The following is a 7061-nucleotide window of genomic DNA, read 5'->3' as shown; positions in this document are numbered from 1 at the left end:
ATATCCATGAAAATAAATAGTATAAGACGTCAAGGAAGAAAATGAGACATTAACATTTGATGAAGATTCAACTTCATAGGAAGTACGGGTGCTTATAAGGGATGCTGCTATAAGGGGATGGAGGTAATCAGAAGAAATTTGCATGTGGTGAAATAACTACCTCATAGAAGAGTTAATTGGTTTTAATGTAGGAAAAATCTACAGGCTGGTTAAGCTTTGATGTATTTGATGTATAAATATTAGCACTTCGCTCTGTGTAAAAAATTTCTTGCTAATGTTATTCAATGGGCTAAGAGAATACTTGATGGACCAAGGCAAGTAGTGTTTGTAATGAATTGGTTTATGATAGTGCAAAATAAATTATAAAGAGAGTACATAGATTATTGCCATGAAATATTTTAAACTTGCAGATATTTTGGTTCATATCATGACATCCACACAAACCTAACTATCCTGCTTACAATGCTTCACACAAATAGATAAAAAAAATATACCCCTAGCAAAAAAAAGATAAAAAATTATACGCTTTCTTATCAGAAAATGAAAAATTAGGCCACTATATGTGTGGAATGTGTTGTAGTGCTCCACAAAATATTTTTCATGACCCCTGAAAACTTTTAAGGATAGGGTGAATCACCCAAAAAAATTTCCATGAAATTCCTTTTGTTGTGGTGGCAAATATAATGCTTAGAGCATCTCCAATAGATGATGTATATTTTGGTGATCCAAACCGGTGATGTAAAAATTTACATCACCAAAAAGTGTTTTTTACATCTCCGAAAAAGGCTTAACTCCAACAGATGGTCCAAAACGGAGATGTAAAAGAGCAACTCCAATAGATGGTCCAAAACGAAGATGCAAAAATCTGAAAATGACCAACTACTACTTCATCTCAACAAAGTTCAAACATCAAATTCAAACATAGTTCAAACATAAATGACATAAATTTAAACTAGTAGAACTACTCGTTGTCTGAGGGCATCCAATACGACTCTTCGGAGTCATCCGAGAGCCCCCAGAACTCATCGTCCTCCTCCGACGATGATGGAGGATGGGGACCACCGTCGAGGGGCCGGCCTCGTCCTCCTTCTTCAGCTCATCCTCCTCCTCCTTCTCCTCGGCATCACGCTTCCAGTAGAACTCCTGCTCGGCCTGGGCATACTTGGGATGCTCCCGCGCAAACCGAGCCAACGCCGCCTCGTCGCTCTCATCGGGAGTGACGACAACCACCGGTCTCTTCTTCTTCTTCGTCGACATCTCCTCCATCCGGATGCCCTGCAGCACGAGCCACTCCGCCACCGCCCAGGTATCAATTGCCAGGAAGTTGAGGTTCGTCTTTGGTTGTCTGACACGCCACACCGCCATGTCATAGGCATGCGCAACCTCGTCGGTGGTCGGATATGTGCCGAGCCACCAACACCGCTCGGCGTCGGAGAACTCCACTCCGAAGTTCCCGGAGGGCTTCACCCTCACGCCGAAGAAACTCGACTTTCCCTTCGGCATCTTCTTCGGCGCCATCGGGTGGTGGTGGCGTCCGGAGCGAGTCGGGGTGGCGACAGATGGACAGAGGTCGGGGCGGCGGCCGAGCGGGGAGCGGGCGGCGGCCGAGTGGGGAGCGGGCAGCGGCGTGGGGCGGAGGCGGACGGAGTGGGGCGACGGCGTGCAGTGCCGGCAAGGGCGTGCGGGATGTAAAATACAACACCTCGCGGTGCAAATTTACATTTCCGCCTCCACGAATTCCATATGCAATTTTTTTACAACAAGTAGTTCAACTAGTTTAAATTTATGTCATCTATGTTTGAATTTGATGTTTGAACTTTGTTGAGATGAAGTAGTAGTTGGTCATTTTCAGAATTTTACATCTTCGTTTTGGACCATCTATTGGAGTTGCTCTTTTACATCTCCGTTTTGGACCATCTGTTGGAGTTAAGCATTTTTCGGAGATGTAAAAAACACTTTTTGGTGATGTAAATTTTTACATCACCGGTTTGGATCACCAAAATATACATCATCTATTGGAGATGCTCTAAGCATTATATTTGCCACCACAACAAAAGGAATTTCATGGTAATTGTTTTGGGTGATTCGCTCTATCCTTAAAAGTTTTCAGGGGTCATGAAAAATATTTTGTGGAGCACCACGACACACTCCACACATATAGTGGCGTAATTTTTCATTTTCTGATAAGAAAACGTATAATTTTTTATCTATTTGTGTGAAGCATTGTAAGCAGGATAGTTAAGTTTGTGTGGATGTCATGATACGAACCAGAATATCTGCAAGTTTAAAATATTTCATGGTAATAATTTATGTACTCTATTTATAATTTATTTTGCACTGTCATAAACCAAGTCATTACAAACACTACTTGCCTTGGTCCATCAAGTATTCTCTTAGCCCATTGAATAACCTTAGCAAGAAATTTTTTACACAGAGCGAAGTGCTAATATTTATACATCAAATACATCAAAGCTTAACCAGCATGTAGATTTTGCCTACATTTAAACCAATTAACTCTTCTATGAGGTAGTTATTTCACCACATGCAAATTTCTTCTGATTACCTCCATCCCCTTATAGCAACATCCCTCATAAGCACTCCTACTTCCTATGAAGTTGAATCTTCATCAAATATAATGTCTCATTTTCTTCCTTGACGTCTTATACTATTTATTTTCATGGATATAGGGTGCTTTGCTTTCACTATGGTGATATTCTGCTATGTCATCTGGAAAAACATGTCTACTTTGTAGTATCCAATGTATGATGCACTTGTGTCTTCTCGCCGTATAGTCTCAATTGCAGATAAGGCTTCAAAAACAACGGTCACATGTAAGATCTGGGCTATTTACTTAAGTGACATTGATGGTAGCTGTCGTGGAATTGTCACGGCAGATGTCCTCTTGCAAGGACTTGATCGTGGAGCCATCGCAACTAGGAAGATTAAAGGGGTTAATCGGGACAAAGGACACGCGAGGTTTATACTAGTTCAGCCCCTTGCGGTGAAGGAAGGCCTACGTCTAGTTGGGTTGGAATTGCTTGAGGTTTCGATGACCAGGGAGCGAGATACGCTATGCCCGGTTCTCGATCTCTTGTTTCTTCTGTCCCTAAGCCGCCAGCGGGTCGTCCCCTTATATACACGGGTCGACGCCCTACGGCTTACAGAGTCTCGGCCGGCTCATAAACAGTGTCCGGCTCGGTGACTAGTTATTTCTACCTTACAATACAAGTCGCGCCCTCATGGCGGTTTATCACCATGGGCCCTAAATCGTCTGTGGGCCTTTAGACCCTTTACTGAACCGCCATCTTCACATCTTGGTCTTGGGCTTCAGATGGGCTTCTCTTTACGTAACCCGGCCCCTCCTGGGCGGCTTACGTAAATAATTATATCCCCAACATTAGGCCCCAGATTGATTTGAACCGGTTCATGTCAATCTTTAAAAACCTTATAAACTAGCCCTTAGTCTTTCTATTTTGCGCGGAAATTCTAACCCGCCATGACGTCATCATCCGTATCCGGGTCAAAGCTCTGTGACGTCATCTTCAATAAAATTCATATTTTAATCCGTCATATCCTCCAACGAATCTTTGCCTTTACTGACCATCCCGAGAATCGAGGCGTCGGGGCCGCTGGATAATGATGCTTTGGTCTCCTCGTTTCTTGCGCCGTCTTGGTCGGCCCCTCCTTATAAATAGATGCGACCTAGGCCTTCTCCATTTCCTTCAGTCGTCTTCCTCCTCACACTTCTTCCTTTGCTGCTCAAGCTCCGCCGCCGCCGTCGAACTCCTCATCTTCACCGACTCAGGCCGCTGCATCACCCTGATTCCGACCAGAAAGCGACGGCGACCCTCCGCAGCTCTTCCGCATCTGTGAGTTCCTCTTTTCCCCTTTCTCAGATCTATCTTGAAATCATCTTGAGTTCGTCGGTGTTCATCATCGCCCGACGCAGACCTCCATTAATTTCACCTCCAATGCCTTTGTTTAGATTATAGAAACAACATAAAACTGCCGCGGAAAATATTTGTGCTTATCCTATATAAGAACAGATCTCATTTCCCTTGTTTTGAAAACCCTCCGCGAGTATATGAACTTCTCTGTACTGTTTTTAGGTCTAGAAATATTTTCTTTCTCAGAACCTCGTTTGATCCAAAATAATGATTGCAACTTGTGAAACCTGTTTGTTCCACACTTAACCAAAAAACCGCATCTGTTGACTCTGCTTCAGCCATAATAATTCATGTGACCGGTTTAAAATAATACCGGTTGTCAGCACCTCTTGCTTATGGCGACTTAAGAAAACCTTAATCATCTTTAGTACCTGCAGCTGCTAATCATTATCACATAGTTACCTGTATGTCATTAGGCCCCTTCTTAAGCCGCCATCCCAGATAACCCAATAATGCTTATTCTCCGGGTTATAATGAACCAGAAAATTTCCTTTATCTTGTTATAGGCTTCAATTTATCCAATGGCACCCAAAGCTGTTAAGCCTCCGATTACCTACAACTGGGTCCCATCCATTGTTACAGAGAGCAAACTGTCCGAGTTTGTAAAGTCTGGCCATCTGCCCAAGAAGGATGTCATGTCTTATCGCGCTCCTGACTCGTCTGAAGAGAAACCTCAACCCAAGGAAGGGGAGGTGATCATTTTCACCGATCACATGAGCCGGGGATTTGCTCCTCCCGGTTCAAAATTCTTTAGAGACGTTTTGCACTTCTTTGACTTAAGACCTCAAGACATCGGGCCCAATTCGGTGTCAAATATCTGCAACTTTCAAGTTTTCTATGAGGTCTACCTTGGAGAAGAACCTAGCCTACTTTTGTTCAGGGAGTTGTTCTATTTGAACCGGAAGAATGAACGCGCCAACGGACCTAGTCTAGAACTTGGTGGCATCTCGATTCAGCGACGAAGAGACTGCCTTTTCCCTTATGCTGAACTGCCGAGTCATCCAAAGGACTGGAACCAAATGTGGTTCTACTGCCAGGACACTTCTCCGGCTGGTGAAAACCCGCTGCCCGGCTTCCGTGCATTGCGCCTTGAACCTACTCACCCGCTGCCGGATAAGTTGACAGCTACTGAATGTCTGCCACTCACCCCCAAAATCAAGAAGATAAAAGCTCTTTTAGGGAATGGCTTAGATGGCATTGACCTGGTCCGAGTCTGGGTTGCTTGGAGAATAATTCCGTTAAGCCGCCGCCCCGGCTTAATGTGTAATTATTCAGGCGAGAAAGATGACCCTCAGTGTCATAGCCCTGAAGACTTACTAGATGACGTAGTGGAAGCTACAACTCAGTCCTTGTTGAAGGAGGGCACAATGAATAGTAACGCCTTCGGCTTACTACCTTTTTGCCAGAAGAACCCAGCCCCTGCAGTAAGTTTCCAGCCGTCGGGTTATTATTATCTCTTTTTTTATCATGTTAGGCTGTATTCTTACGCATAACCCGTTATAACCTTTTACAGGCAAATGATAACTTCTGGAAAACCCAATATGATCATGAGGCAGCCAAGAAAGCGAGGGCGGCCAAGAGAGCCGAAAAGAAGACCACCAAGCCCACCACCTCAAGGAAGAGGAAGCCAAGCGCCTCTGAGCTGTTTCAGCTTGATGATACTGATGATAATGAGGAAGAGGTAACCTTTGAATTTCCCTTTCTCCTTTATCACTACCTTACTGATACTAACCTTCTTTCAGGAAGACACGGGCAACAGCCAACCCGTCGAGGAAGAGGTAATTATAATCTCCTCCGACTCCGAGCTTCAGCCGCGTCAGAAAATTCGAAGAGTAACCCGGAAAGTAAGATTTTCACATCCTTTGGCTTACCAAGATCCTGACTTTCTTTTGAAGCGACAGATTTATGAGAGCCGGAGGCAGACCCGGACCAGCAAAGACGCGAAACTCACCTCCGGCTTACCTGATGTGACCAGGAAATGCCAGGCCGAGGTTACCTCCGATTCACACCTTCTTTTTCCTTTGGCGGGTTTCATTCGTTATCCTCTCAATTCTTCTGACTCCAATTATCAGGATATTTCACCTTCCTCCGGTGAGTCTATGCAGTCCAACATGCCAGCCTTCAAAACTTCTCCCGGGTAATATAAACTTGTTGTACCTTATGCCTTTATTTTACTCATACTTTTCGTTTTTAACCTGTCTACTTTTTCCGCAGTGTGCAAGTAAAGCCCAGCAAAAGGGCAAAAAAGAATAAGCCGCCCCAAGAGCCGGTTGTGACTGAACCAGAGCTGGGCACAGCTGCTCCTGATGCCCCTGCTCACGAGCCGCCGCCTCAACCATCTCATGACGCTCCTATATCTTCCTCTGACCCGCCTACTGAGCAAATCTTCAACAAGTCTGGTAACCCGGAGGCTCCTAGCCCCGCCAAAGCAAGTGATCCGGAAGTTGAGATCCTCAAAACTCAGTTTGTTGAACCGGCACAGCCATCTGTACTTGCCAAGTGTTCTAAAGAGGAGTTGGTAGAACACCGAAAGGCCAAGCTGGACGTCACTGACTATACTCATTTGAGTATCGGAGAGATCGTCTCTGGCTATATCAATCAAGTACATAGCAGCCGTGACCTGGAAATTGACATGGTGAAGCAGATACATCATAAATCTGAGGTATGACTTATGCTAGCTTTCTTTAACCATACTTACTGTACCAACCCCCAAGTCTATTGCTTATAAGTAAATATGCTGTAGACTTTTGAAAATTGCCTAGCATTTCTTATCCGGCTTAGGAAAAAGACTTTTAACCTGGTAACACTTGCGATACACATTAGCCCCCAAGTGCTAAACATCTTTGCTTGCAAAGTGTTTGGGACTTTAATTTCCATGAACCGGAGTAGTAATTGAAAATTCTTCAGGATACATTAGCCCCCAAGTGCCAAATACCTTTGCTTGCAAAGTGCTTGGGACTTAACACTATTTACCGTAATCTTGAGTGTTATCTGGTGCAATGCAGGTCATGATAAGTCAATTTGAATCGGAAATTGTTGACCTGAAGAACCGCGTGGCAGCCTAGGAGACTGAAACTCAAAAGGCTAACTCCAAATTTGAATTCAGCGTCTCTG

The 7061-nt window shown here is 44.3% G+C and overlaps 1 pseudogene; it reads right to left on the bottom strand.

Annotated features, from left to right (window-relative positions):
* Positions 1-961: 961 nt before the first annotated feature.
* Positions 962-1518, bottom strand: LOC147958680 (uncharacterized; annotated as a pseudogene).
* Between the last annotated feature and the right edge of the window lie 5543 nt (positions 1519-7061).

Source organism: Triticum urartu, chromosome 7A, assembly GCF_056163025.1.
Source record: "Triticum urartu cultivar PI428250 chromosome 7A, HENAU_Tu73, whole genome shotgun sequence".
Lineage (NCBI taxonomy): Eukaryota > Viridiplantae > Streptophyta > Magnoliopsida > Poales > Poaceae > Triticum > Triticum urartu.
The sequence above is the reverse complement of the archived record's forward strand: the minus strand, read 5'-3'. Positions and strand labels throughout refer to the sequence as shown.